Source organism: Triturus cristatus, chromosome 3_2, assembly GCF_964204655.1.
Source record: "Triturus cristatus chromosome 3_2, aTriCri1.1, whole genome shotgun sequence".
Classification (NCBI taxonomy): Eukaryota; Metazoa; Chordata; class Amphibia; order Caudata; family Salamandridae; genus Triturus; species Triturus cristatus.
Window position 1 is genome coordinate 1005858774 of NC_140584.1, and position 15622 is coordinate 1005874395.

Sequence of the window (15622 nt, forward strand, 5' to 3'; positions counted from 1 at the left end):
CCATAAAACTTGTCTTCCAAGAATGGAGACATTATCTTCTAGTCCCCCCTTATGTAGTTACCATCTACTCCGACCATAGGAGCCTTCAGTTCTTTCGATCAGCCAGAGCACTCACTCCACGACAGATGAGATATCAGGTGATATGAGGTATCATTTTTTAGTGAGTATGATTTTATCATCACTTATCGCCCTGGGCCCCAGCATGGCAAAGCAGATGCACTGTCTTGGCTAGGTCAAGATAAAACTGTCGGAGTAGAAGAACATAGAGTTGCTACACCCTTAGGGTTTATTGATCAGTTGAGAGAACAATATGCCACAATACCGGCCGCTGAATGGGAAAGAGATCCTGTAAACCAAATTAGGGATGGGTTATATTATCATGATAACAAGTTATTTGAACCCTCTCCTGCATTACAACAGCAACTACTACAGTGGTGCCACAATAGTTCGCTGGCAGGGCATCCGGGAAGTTGTGGAAATATGGATTTTTCTGGTCAGTTATGTCCCCTATCTTGGACCCCAACGGTTCTATGTGCATGTTACAAGTACATATATGTTCCCTCCAGTTCCCGTTATGAAGGCGCAAATACATGTGCGTCCACCATTAACATGTCCTCTGTTGATCCGCCATGAATGGGCCGGATATTCCATTCCTAAGTACGAAAGGCCACCGCCTTTATATGGTTCACTTATGCCATTTTACAGTCCAGGCAAGTAGGCCCTGATTCTGTCATCAAGCTTTTCTTGCTTTCTGTCTCTGAAGCTCCAGTCCGAGCCTGCATCTGTGACCATGAACTTTGTCTCATCCTCTGCGCGGCTCACGATGCCTGACATCAGCTTGCTGCCTGCCAAGAACTGTATTTCACCTTCGGAAATTATCTGTTCCGCTCCCTGCCCAATGCATTCCTGTCTAGTAGCTTAAGTAAACATTCTGCCGGCTATTGAGCAAAGGCCCGGCTTCCCTGTCTTTATACAAGTAATTCATAGTCCTGTTACTATGGAAGATTCCTGCCCTCGCATCTAGTGTAGACACTTAGACGCTTGTACACGCACTAACAGTCAGTATAGTCAGTATAGAATAAGATACTACTCCAAGAAGGCCTCTCTTTTGGATAACATAGTTCTTTAAACATAGGATGTTAGATATGATTTGGGATTAGGTTGACTTGACCCTCCAGACATCTGTCGCCACATGTAGAGCTAAATGTCAAGTCCCCTTCACCCCCTAGCTGCACGTCAATCACACGTCATGCTGCTGCGCGCGCATCTCTGCCAAGTATTTCTGCTGACATTACGAAATTCTTTCATGGAATCACCCCATTATGACATCATGCCTGATGACGTTCCTTTGTTACGCCCAATCACGCCCATTTTTGATTACGCATGAATAATGTTATCTTCCTTATCAATTATTACGCCTCTCGCATTTGCTCCACTGTAATGCCTATTGTATAAAAGTGAATAATTATCAATAATGTATGTACTTCACTTCCTGAACCTCCGTGGTGATGGAACTTGGAGGCCACGATTTCGAAATCGTCCATTAGAATAAAGCCCATTCTGAACCTCTAATACCACGGATTCTGCCTCTTATTTATTGAGCTATTCTTATTATGTTCTGTATCAAATTAAGTCCCGGTAATTAAATTATTTACCACATAAATGGCGCCCGAACAGGGACACTTTCTCATCTCACGCGCCGGCGGTGCGTTGCAGGCCCGGTCTCCTGCCACAGCTGGACGGACAACAACGCGTACCAGCAGGATTTCCAGCGGGGGCGACTGAGGCTGCGATCAACACCCAGACGAGGCGGTGAGAAGTGCGAAGTATCCCGACCAGAGCCTAGCTGAGAGAGCAAGATCCGAGGTATACAGAGGCCCACCAGGTTTCCGATGTCCTGAAGTGTCCGAAGTTGTCGAGTCAAGTCTTGTCGAGTCCAGTCCGGTCCAGTTCAGTTCAGTTCCGTTCCGAGGCCTTCCGTTCCGAGCTACCCGGTGAGTACCATTACTGGGGAGGCGTTCTGGCGTGCACATAAGTTGTGCCGGTCCAGACGGGTTTGGGTACACAAATCCGGTCTGCACTGTTCCAGCAGTGTATCTGTACTGTTTAGCAGTATATCTAGTATATCAAGTATATAAATTCAGAATAATTCAGTTAAATGCCGAGTATTATGTTTAGTGATTAAGTTTTCTTAGATCATCGTCATCATCATCGTTGCTCATTTAAATGTTAAATGTTAAATGTATTGATATGTCCTGCATATTGTGGTATGAATGATTGTTCATTATTGTGTTTCATTGTATTAAGTTTGTTCAAGATCAAGTATCAGACCAGTTCTCAATATGCCGCTCTTTTCGAAACTAAGACAGATCACAACTAGAAAAGGGGTACTCGAAGAAGCTGTTCCTATTCCTCCTAGGGACACTCCAGGGTACTTCATGTATCATAAACACGGCCTAGACGCTATATTATTTCTTGATCTATGGGTAGACTACACTAAGGAATTACCAGAAAGCCAGAGGTGGCCCGCAGCGGGGACCTGGGATGCAGAGTGCATCGTGAAAGTAGAGGAAGAATTATGGAAAAGGAAAGCCAGACAGTCACAGAAAGACGCCATTGAATTATGGCGTAAAGAATCGTATAGACGTACAGAAAAAGCACGTAGACAGGAAGAGAAGAGTAAAGAGAATTCAAATAAAGTTCAAGAAAATCTATTAATTGAAGAAGGTACACGAGTGAAATCAGAACAAATAGACAGACAAAGACATGCCCTTATGAAGGGTATGTATCCCCTTCTGGCCGAGGGATTACCTAAGGCTACTGCGGGGATACCAAAAGACTTGCCACCCCCATTATTTCCAATAAAGGTACATCCTAAGGGGCATCCTAGAACCGCAGAAGATGTTTTTCTTTCCTCATATTTAGATGACGCAGCTCCCGAGTATGCTAACCCCGCCCCACACAGACCGTCGGCCGGGGAGGTTCAACGCCAAGATCCTGTATCTGTATCCTTACAGCATCAAATCCTGACACAAGTTCCGGCAAGCACGTCCGTTTCCACATCTGTTCCTACAGCTACTTCTATAGCTGTGTCCACACCTATAGTTGCTGTATCGCGTTCTACGAATCCTTTCACGCCCGATACTCCAGACGGGGCTACCGGAGGCGCTACCAATATTTTTTCTACGCCACCAAGAATAAATAAACTTACCTTTCAAGAGTCAGCACACCCACGTACCCCCAAACTCATAAATTCCCGCACGCTTAAGGAACTTCTTATAGATTGTAGATATGACCCTATGCCCGGCAAAGAGGACGAAATGATCCTGGCATCATTACGTATCAGACGAGCCGCGGTGTATTTAGGGAAGTTACCAGGAATGACTATGCATCTAGATAATATATATCATTTTGTCCAAACAGGGCGAGATTCTGAAAGTATTAACAGAGCTATGGAATACCAGAAAGTGGAGATACAGGGGGAACTGTTACGTTTCCTCATAAATTGTGTGATCAGAAATCAAGACCGACCGGGGGTAGACCCGGAAACAATGGAAACTCTTACCAGATGGAGCCAGAATATATCAGAAGGGAGACATGATAAGCAAAAATGTATAATAGCCATGAACAGAAAGATCCGTAAAGAAATAGAACGCCTACACGAAGAAAGATTAGCGGTAGACCAGTTTGAACAAAACGAGGAGGAGGAAGGATCAGGACTGTCCACAGGACAGTCAGAAACCTTAGCCTATGTAGGTAGAGGAAGATCTTGTAATAGTACTAGATACTTTACTGACCCGATACGTCCGATATGTCCAGATAATAACAGGAATTTCCAAGCACCTATAATAAATATGAGGTCCCCCGAGCATTCGTTCCAAGCCGCTGACAAATTACTGCGAGAACGAAGGGGTTATCATTTTCTTGATTCTATGGATGAACAAGAATTAGCCAGGTCAGCCGTTCATTGGATTGACAGTCCCGGAAAGTATGAGGATGATACAGTAGCGCACACATTTTTGAATCTCACCCCAGATGAACAGCGTTTAGCTGGGATTTATATGATTCAACAACTTCTTATACAATATAAAAGCCAACATTCAGATCCTGGTCCCTTACCTGATATATTGACTGAATTACTCACGAATAGATGGAAAGGTTCAGGTACTAAGTTAATTAAGGAAATACTAGAATCCAGAAGGCAGTACATTCTTTTTGTATGTCCAGAACATGTTTCACTGCCCATCAAGGAAAGACCGATGTATTACATGGACAGACAGAATCCCTTACGAGAAGTACACCCAATAAAGGGCGAGGACAATCAGTTTAAACGTGTATATGTATATACGCCCATATCAAAAATAGAATTGTTAGAAATGAAGAAAGTGGTACCCAGTCATGACAAAGACCCAGCGGGTTTCCACCGAGAAATTAAAGACATGTTACTCATGGGAGAGTATACCTATCCCGACATTATGACAATATTAAAGGTATTAATGCCTGCTGGCATTTATGAAAAACTCAAGGAAAAAGAGTGGGAGGTAGGTGACCAAAAGATAGATTGGACAGCATTAGAAAATGAAGAAAAGGCCCGAGGTCCAGGTTCGGGGCTTGGGGACAAAACTAAAGCACTGCCAGGTTTACTAGTACAGGTACTGCCACGTTTATTAACCACGAAAAAGGAAGACTGGGGTGCAATCTCAGCCTGTAAACAAAAGCAAGATGAAGACACTAGTGATTTCTATGCCCGATTCGAAAAATGTTTTGGTATAAATAGTGGTATAAAAGCAAGTAGCGAGTCATACCCACATCTGTTTGTGACAAAATTAGTTGAAAATTCTGTGCCCCAAGTGAAGAATAGAGTATTAAAATTCGAGAGTACCTGGCAAGGTAATACCCCATCACAAATGTTACAAATGTTACAGTACCATTACAATAGAATTAGAGAGGAACAAGAACATGAACAAAGACGCATGAAAGACACGAAAATGAAAATGCTAGTCTCTCAGACAGTTCCAGCTGAAGGTCATAAAAAGGGTACGACACATTCCGGTGATTCAGCGGGACCTGTAAAAGGGACATGCAACTATTGTAAACAGCCAGGACATTACATACACGATTGCCCAGTCCTGAAGCGTAATATCGCCACAGGTATTACAAAAGAAAGACCACGGCCACCTAGACAGGATCAGAATGAACAAGGAGCACCGCAGCATGCACAGGCCATGCCAGCTCCACAACAGTCTATACAGTTTGTGCCAGCCGCACCAGCGTTGCCTGCTGCTGCCACACAAACCACGACACGACAGCTGTACCAGACCGCACAGTATGACTATCCTGATTATCAACGATATGCATGAACCAGCCTAGAGAGGGAAGTTGACTTACCCCTTATCGAGGTCCCTGTAGACCAAGAAGGACCTTATGTACATAGTGAATTATTAGGCCAAGATAGAAAATTTTTACTAGATACAGGGGCAAGTCGAACAACTATAAAACGTAGTGAAGTTCCAGGGGCACCCCTCTCAGGCTCACAGAATATTTCCCTTGGTTTTTCAGGAAAACCTATTGTTAATGAAGTATCACAGCCTCTTCCACTTACGATAGGACCCTTGACCAGAACTACAGATTTATTGCTTACTAAATCATGTCCAGAAAACTTGTTAGGTATAAAAACACTGAAAGCTTTAGGAGCCATAATATGTTGTTCTCCGGAAGGAGTAAGATTGTTTTTACGTGATTTCAAAGGTCACTATGTGTCTCGAGATATGGATTCCCGACTGCAGACTTTACCGACACATTTATGGGCACAAGGCCCTACAGATGTTGGTTGCATGAACATTACACCCTATCGAGTCACACTAAAGGCAGGAGTGGTACTACCACGAATGCGACAATACAAGTTACCCCCAGATGCTGTAATGGCTTTACTGCAAATCATTGACGAGCTTATTGGCCAGGGAGTAGTTGTGGAGACCGACTCCAATGTATGTAATTCACCGATAATTCCGATTCTTAAACGAACTGATCCGAAGGCTCCCCCAGTATATCGATTGGTTATTGATCTGCGCGAATTAAATAAATGTATTGTACCACAATACCCCGTAGTTCCAGACATCTCTTCATTACTGACAGCTATTGATTCCGAAGCAACATTTTTTACTGTAATTGATCTCAAGAACGCCTTTTTCAGCGTCCCAATAGATCCGGAAAGCCAATACTTGTTCGGATTTAGTTTAAATGGACGTAGCTTTAAATTCACACGCGCACCTCAAGGATTTACAGAAAGCCCCAGCATCTATAGCCAAGCACTGAAACGAGAACTTGACAGTATACACATGCCAGTCAACACTGCTCTGCTTCAATATGTCGATGATCTGCTGATCACCGCCCGAAGCGAACCTGAATGTGAAAAAGCATCACTGACGGTTTTACAATTTCTAGCCGATAAAGGGGCACAGGGTGTCCCCTTCTAAGCTGCAATTCTGTGTCCAGCGAGTTATTTACCTTGGTCACTCGCTGTCCAAGGAGGGAAGGCAGCTTACACCAGATCGTATCCAGCTAATTGCAAATATGCCAATACCCAAGACACAAAAGGAGGTGCGGGCTTTCATAGGCCTCACTTCATATTGTAGGCAGTGGATCCCTCAGTATGCATTTCTAGCAAAACCACTCATTCAATTAACAACACAGGAGGCAGCCACATCGACTGTCCTCCCTTGGACTCAGGAACACACACTAGCTTTTGAAAGCTTAAAGAAAGCTCTATGCCAAGCACCTGTTTTAGCAACACCATGTTACAGGAAACATTTTACACTCTTTGTTACAGAACGAGAAGGTACTGCCTTGTCAGTACTCACACAGGAACAAGCAGGATCACACAAACCGTGTGCTTATTTTTCTAGTACATTAGATCCCGTAGCTCAGGCTCTGCCTGCGTGCCTGAAATCAGTGGCAGCGACAGCTTTAGCAATCAGACAAAGCGATGCCATAGTGTTAGGACATCCATTGACAGTACAAGTACCACACGCAGTAGAGGTTCTTGTGAATCGAACGCAAACACAACACTTGACTATAGCGCGACTTACAGGTTACGAATTAACATTGTTTCAGCCACATATAGAAATCAGACGTTGTAACACATTGAATCCTGCCACACTTTTACCTGTAAATGGAACAGACCCACTAGCTCATGATTGTATTGATGTTATTACAATAACGACGAAACCCAGACAAGACTTGACAGATGTCCCATTGTCAGATCCAGACTTGACGTTGTATGTAGATGGTTCATGTATGAGAACAGGTACAGGAGAATTAGTGGCCGCTTATGCAGTCACAACAGACACTGAAATTATTGAAACCAAGTGTATAAATACCTTGTCCGCTCAAGCAGCAGAGCTCGTCGCTCTGACACAAGCCTGTATTCAAGCCACAAATAAAAGAGTCAACATATACACTGATTCACGTTATGCATTCGGAGCTGTACATGACTTCGGCGTGTTGTGGCGAGAGAGAGGTTATTTAACTTCCCATGGTGCCCACATTCAGCACGGACCCCTCATTCATGCCTTATTAGATGCAATACATTTACCCAGTGCAATATCGATTATGAAATGCAAAGCTCATACGAAAATCACTGATATCATTTCTCAAGGCAATGATCTAGCTGACAGAACAGCTAAACAGACTGCTCAAACTCAAACATCCGATATGATAAAGACAATAGTCCAGACACCAACACATTGCATGATGGTTAAGGATCCCGCTCTTGATGTAATTGACATACAGACACATGCTACTCCAGACGAAATAGGGAAATGGACTGAATTAGGAGGGATCCAAACGGATCAAGGATGGATGACGAAGGAAAAATCTGTATGGTTCCTTCCTGATTCAATGGTCCAAGTCATTATTAACACTGTCCATAGTCCAGCGCATCTAGGAGAGAAAGCTATGCTAGACAGCATTCAACATATTTGGTTCAACAAACATTTACGAGCAGCAGCGAAACAAAAAGTTCGTACCTGTATGATCTGTTGTCAGTTCAACCCAGGAAAAAGCATCCCCGTAGAGCAGGGTGGATTTCAGCCTCCTGATCACCCTTTTGAAATCCTCCAGATGGATTACATCCAGATGGAACGATGTCGAGGATTCAAATATGTTCTCGTAGTTGTTTGTGCTCTTTCCCGTTGGACCGAAGCGTACCCGGTTTCAGATTACACTGCCCCGACTACTGCCAAACAGTTAGTTCGAGAATTCTTCCCACGGTACGGTTTACCACGTGCTGTCTACTCAGATAACGGCCAGCCGTTCTCATCCGAACTAATGAAACACGTTTCACTTTTGTTAGGATATCAGTGGAAGTTTCATTGTGTCCGACACCCCGAGGCAGCAGGTCTCGTGGAACGACATAATCAAACTTTGAAAATCAGATTGTCCAAAATATGCAGGGAGAAAGGTGTCGACTGGGTAGTAGCATTACCAGTTGCACTCTTTTACATGAGAATGGTAGCACACTCTCGAACAGGGCTATCCCCGTATGAGGTGATCTTTGGCAGACCACCAAATATGTGGGGGACGCCTATACCACGTAAAATAACTGATATTGACTGTAATATGCTGACAGATTATTTGGCTTCCTTGATGTCTGCACTACAATCTTGTCGTTCACAGGTAGCTGCAGCTTTTCCTGACAACACTGAGGTGAAACCCCATGACGTAATTCCAGGGGATCTCGTTTTAGTGAGGAACTTTGATCGAAAGACTCAGCTGGATCCTAGGTGGAGGTCGCCTCAATTGGTCTTGCTCACCACAAGGACAGCCGTGAAGATCGAAGGCAGAAAAGGCTGGGTACATTCAAGTCATATCAAGAAATTTTATGGACTACCATCGGATATAAAAACTACACCTCGTGTGTCCTCACCCATTGACTCAAAACTTCCTTTGGTTGACTCAAGTAGTCACGAACATTATAAACTAAAACTCAGATCTAATCAGTCGGGAAATTTGATTGTTTAAGTCCTCTCCAAGGTGAAGCGGTTGAATTTGTCTCCGACATGTATCCCTTAGATCAGAATAGAGAAAAAACCCGAAAAATGTTGAAACGACATGCATACTGTAAATCACTGCGTAGTCATTGCACAGTGACGTTATCAATTTTGTTTTTCTTAAGTCTTTTAATAATTATTGCAAGTATATTTTTGCACATATATTATCCTATTTCTAGACATGTTTATAATGTTACTGCTGAACATTCTTTTAGTGAATTACCTCCGCATGAATTGTCATACAGATTTGCGCTGCGCAATAACACTTTTATTAGTATGTTACATCATTCCCATCAGGTTAGCAATGCTACAAATTGTTGGATATGTGGCCGACTCCCTCCCTATCAGAACTATAAAGGAATTCTACCTCTTTTTCCATACCCGTTCACACACAACGGCTCCTGTGGAGCATGGTTTAGTTTAATTAATTCCCTAGATTCAAATTCTGCAGTTTATCAAGACAACTGGGTATGGGGAAATCTGAACTTAGTTTTACTTAAAGTCTGCCACCCCAACAAGGAGGGACTTCCCAAAAGAACAGGAACTGATCTCGAAAATGAAGTATATGGATTAGGTAATTTTACGCTTAATCTCTTGATCTTGAATGTCGAATCCGAAGTCACTCCAAGTTTGCCCGCCATGCCAGTATTTCAAGTAAAAGGTGAATTATGTGTAAGAAAGAATGGATCCATACATATGGGCCATAGTAGATGCACCACTGTAATAGAATTCAGTGATCAAGGCAAGTCGACATTCAGAGCTTCCCGCCATTCCTATTTTATATGTGGTCAGACAGCATATGTACGTTTGCCTCTAGATTGGGATGGTACCTGCTACATTGGATTCCTTTTACCACCTGTTTTTCTAGCTCCTCCTGATTATCACAGAAATACTCATTTAGTACACAATAGAGAAAGGAGAGATCTCCCAATAGTCGATTACACTGAAACAGCATGGGAAAAATACACAGATTTCAATAAAGGTCTCTTTCCCTATATAGGTACCGTTACTAATAGTAAACTGATACGTAGATTGACTAGAACCCTTGAAGCAGTAGTGAACGAAACTATTTCCGCCTTAGGCAATTTAACAGAAGAGCAGTCTGCTATGCGGATTGTTGTGCTTCAAAATCGTCTTGTCCTTGACGTCATCCTGGCCGATAGGGGCGGAGCTTGTAGGGTCATCGGATCAAGCTGTTGCATTTTCATACCAGAAAATTCGCCATCTGTATATAAAGCTATAACCCGCCTTCATAAGATTGTGAGCCAGATACACCAGAATCCAGGCACCTGGACTTGGTCCGGTTGGTTTTGGAGCGTGTTATCACCCTGGGGATGGAGAGTTCTAGCCTTCCTAGGTATTGGCCTTCTCATACTATTCAGTTGCTGCTTATGCCTGCAATGTGGACCAGCGATTTGTGGTCTGTGTGCCACATCGTGCATTCCACATCAAGATTTTCATTCAAGATCCCGGAAGAAGAAAGAAGAACAAATGATGTTATATGAACAGATCAATGAATTAATGAAGATTGATATCTCTTGACGGGCAAGTAGGGGACAAGGAGGGAATGTGGAAATATGGATTTTTCTGGTCAGTTATGTCCCCTATCTTGGACCCCAACGGTTCTATGTGCATGTTACAAGTACATATATGTTCCCTCCAGTTCCCGTTATGAAGGCGCAAATACATGTGCGTCCACCATTAACATGTCCTCTGATGATCCGCCATGAATGGGCCGGATATTCCATTCCTAAGTACGAAAGGCCACCGCCTTTATATGGTTCACTTATGCCATTTTACAGTCCAGGCAAGTAGGCCCTGATTCTGTCATCAAGCTTTTCTTGCTTTCTGTCTCTGAAGCTCCAGTCCGAGCCTGCATCTGTGACCATGAACTTTGTCTCATCCTCTGCGCGGCTCACGATGCCTGACATCAGCTTGCTGCCTGCCAAGAACTGTATTTCACCTTCGGAAATTATCTGTTCCGCTCCCTGCCCAATGCATTCCTGTCTAGTAGCTTAAGTAAACATTCTGCCGGCTATTGAGCAAAGGCCCGGCTTCCCTGTCTTTATACAAGTAATTCATAGTCCTGTTACTATGGAAGATTCCTGCCCTCGCATCTAGTGTAGACACTTAGACGCTTGTACACGCACTAACAGTCAGTATAGTCAGTATAGAATAAGATACTACTCCAAGAAGGCCTCTCTTTTGGATAACATAGTTCTTTAAACATAGGATGTTAGATATGATTTGGGATTAGGTTGACTTGACCCTCCAGACATCTGTCGCCACATGTAGAGCTAAATGTCAAGTCCCCTTCACCCCCTAGCTGCACGTCAATCACACGTCATGCTGCTGCGCGCGCATCTCTGCCAAGTATTTCTGCTGACATTACGAAATTCTTTCATGGAATCACCCCATTATGACATCATGCCTGATGACGTTCCTTTGTTACGCCCAATCACGCCCATTTTTGATTACGCATGAATAATGTTATCTTCCTTATCAATTATTACGCCTCTCGCATTTGCTCCACTGTAATGCCTATTGTATAAAAGTGAATAATTATCAATAATGTATGTACTTCACTTCCTGAACCTCCGTGGTGATGGAACTTGGAGGCCACGATTTCGAAATCGTCCATTAGAATAAAGCCCATTCTGAACCTCTAATACCACGGATTCTGCCTCTTATTTATTGAGCTATTCTTATTATGTTCTGTATCAAATTAAGTCCCGGTAATTAAATTATTTACCACAAAGTGACAAAACCCTTAAGACGTGCCAAAGGTGGTTCTGGTGGGAGGAGATGGCTAAAGATGTCACGAATTTCGTCAATTCATGTTCAACCTGTGCTAGACAGAAATCAGTACATTGTCCTCCTGCAGGGTTGCTAAGAACAACTCCTGTTCCCCCTTCACCCTGGCATTCCATCAGTATGGCTTTCATCACCGATCTCCACAGAAGTCATGGATACAAAACTATATTCGTAGTAGTTGACATGTTAACCAAGATGGCACATTTTATTCCCCTCAAAAAGATACCCTCTTCTAAAGATCTGGTACAGATATTCCTAGAACAGATACTCCGTTTACATGGTCTCCCTTCCATCATCATATCTAATAGACAGGCGCAATTTGTGTCCCGGTTCTGGCAAGGAATGTGTACAGCCCTCGGAATAGATCATAGGCTGTGCACAGCATACCATATGCAGACCGATGGTCAAACGGAAAGAACAAATCAGACTTTGGAACAATACTTACACTGCCTCTTATCCCCAATCACAAGCCCTTTCGTTAGCAGAATTCGCATATAACAACACTACACATTCTTCTACTGGCATTTCTCCTTTCTTTTTTTCCCTTGCACACCACCCTAAGAGCCTACCCATTACCCTTCCATCAGAATTAGAGAGTATCACTGCACTCAAAACCCATCACGATTCTCTTTTGGCCATCTGGGAAAACGCCAAAAAGGAATTACAAAGAGCTAAGGAAACCATGAAACATCAGGCAGACAAACACCGTCGCCCTGAACCCACTTACGAAGTTGGAGAGAAGGTTTGGTTATCCACTAGGAACCTTAGATTAGGGGGACCTAGAAAACTGCAACCCCGGTTTATAGGTCCTTATGAAGTGCAAAGGGTAATCACGCCTGTTACCTAAAAGTTACACTTGCCTGATGACATGCGGATTCATCCCGTGTTTCACTGCTCCTTAGACAACAAGCATTTGCAATGCAGTAGGTCTCGCATTTACGAGAGTTTAAGCTATTGGCATTGTAAATGACAATGCCTTTTTTTTTTTTTGTCAAACTGTTTTTATTGCAGGACCAAATGTATAGTACAACCACCAGGGCACATGTTTGTAAAGCGGGTTTCCCATCCTGCCCGTTACCAATATGTTGTGCAACATACACAGCCGTACTGCCCACATCCCGGAGGCCGGGCGGCATCACTCATTTATGTGGTACAGTGAAGCAATACTAGAAAGGACGAACTTCCGGTGGGGAGACCCGCTGCCCGCTTTTGAGTGTTGCACTCTCGCTCCCCCTGGTATGTGTGGACTGTTATCCTGCTTCCATATAACCTGAACCATGCAATTCTATCCCCCGCCCTTCCCCTCCCCAGTGCCCCCCCCCCCATTGCGCCCAGTTAGGAACCATCCACGTGTGCAGTAGGCAGCAGGAGAAGTTCAGTAATCCCTACTCGTGTGTGCTTGGCAGGGGGGCCGATGACACAACTCCGTCTGCCACGTCAGAGGTCGCGTCCTCCTCCCCGCTGATCAGGCTATCCCGCAGGGCCTGCACTAACAGTTCCCACTCCATTGCCGCCGCCTGTGCCCTGTCATCTGGTCTGCGGTGAGCCAGCTGATATCTGAGTGTGCTCTCGCTAGCCGCCCACTTGAGGAATTCGTTCAGCCATCGTCGGTGTGTGGGACCCGCCCTCGATTTCCACCCCTTCGTCACCTCCCTCTTTGCAAGGACAAGGCCCATGTTATGAACTTGCTGGATATTTTATTCTTGGGCGTGTGCGGGAACCAGTGGAGAATGCAAACGGCCGCGTCGTATTGTAATACTCTGTCCGCTACGTCGTTCAACGTGCTGCCGACCCCCTCCCAGTACTCCTGCAGGTTTGGGCAGGTCCGCAACATGTGGATCAGGTCTGCTCCCACCCTGTTACATCTAGGGCATGCAGCTTCCGCAGCTCCGAAGTATTTCATTATTTTGTCTGGGGTGAGGTATGCTCTATGGAGCACGTAGAAGTGAATCAATTGAAATCTCGCATTTCTCGTGCTTTTTCTGGCTCTGTGCACCAATTGTGCCCATGTGGTGTCAGGGATGTCCACCTGTAGGTCTAACTCCCACTTGTTTTTTAGCGCAGTCAGGGGCAGAATGGCCTCCCTTACCATCCGTGAGTAAAGGCACGTCACTGCTTTAAATGTGCTGGCTGACATCATTGTGTATTGGCACACCTGCGTTGTCGCTGGCTCAACTAAACCCTCACCCCAGTGTGCTTGTACGGCGCGCACCACCGCCGCATGTAAGAGGAAGTCCCGTCTCGGGAGGTCGTATCGATCCCGCAGCGATTGAAACGGGGACAGCGCGCCGTCCTCGTACAGGTCCCCCAACACCTGCAGGCCCGCCTCCTCCCACAACTGCAGCCTCGACCAGTCACCCCCATGAGGGAGTGCTGTCACCATGCCCAGTGGGATTTCAGGCGCATATGGGTGTCTGACTCCTGCTCGTCTCTGCGAACTGTTCCAACAGAGGCGGAACGTGCGCTCCTCCTGGGTCAGGTCCCCTAATGTCAACCTCTGCTGGAGGGTGATATAAGCCAAGACATGGCGGGGAGTACCAGCGTCCCGCTCCCTCTCCGGGCCGCGGTATACTCTCGCTACCTCCTGCGTGAATGACTGCAGTTGCGCGGCTAAGTAACAGAGCTCGAAGCTCGGGACCGCTAGGCCCCCCTCATCCTTCGGACGAGTCAATGTCGTTAGCGCTATTCTGCGTCTGCCCGAGCCCCACAGGAATGATGTTATCAACGACTTGAGGGGCTTAAAAATCGTTCCGGGAACCCACACTGGGAGTGTTCGGAAGAAGTATAAGAGTCGGGGCAAGGCGATCATCTTCAGTAGTGATATGCGGCCCGTTACTGATAGTGGCAGGGTGGACCAGAAAGACATGCTTCCCTGTAGGGCGCGGATGCAACGCCCTATGTTGCCCTCCAGCAGGTCCGAGGCGTCGTGATATATGTGCACCCCCAGGTAGTCTAGACAGCGAGGCTCCCACCTAATCAATTGGCAGGCGGGGGGCTGCACCTCCTCTTTCCGCAGGGGGAACAGACAAGTCTTATTCCAATTAACCCTGAGGCCCGACACCCTGCCGAAGCGCTCCAGGAGTCCCTCCGCCCCCTCCACCGCACTGTCAGAATTCTCTAAAAAGAGGAGGAGGTCGTCCGCATATAGTGATATAATATGGCGGTGCCCTCGGAAGTCCAGCCCACCGCAGTGATTACCCATTCTGGCCATGGCCGCCAGCGGTTCTATCGCCAACGCGAACAGCAGGGGGGATAGCGCACACCCCTGCCTGGTGCCGCGACACACCTCAAATTGCCCTGACACCAGCATGCCCACTTTCACTCGGGCCGTCGCCGAAGAATATAGCACTTTTGTCCAGTGGATATAGTTGTCACCCAGGCCGAATCTCCGCATCACCCTGAACAGGTAGTCCCACTCCAGGCTATCGAACGCTTTTTCGATGTCGACCGACAACACCAGGGGGGCCCGCGCCTCGGGTGGCGGGTCATTCACAAGCCTGATCAACCGCCGAATGTTGTGGGTGGTGTTGCGGGTGGGAATAAACCCAGACTGATCCGTATGGATCAGTTCCTGCATATGGCGCAGCAGCCTGGTCGCCAATATGGTGCTAAGGATTTTGTAATCAGTAGTTAGCATTGACAGGGGCCGGTAGGACGCAGGGTCAGTGCTTTCTCTGCGTGGCTTTAGCAATGGGAGCATTATGGCCTCACGCATGGAGCGCGGAAGACGTCCTCTGTCCCTGGCCTCATTATACACA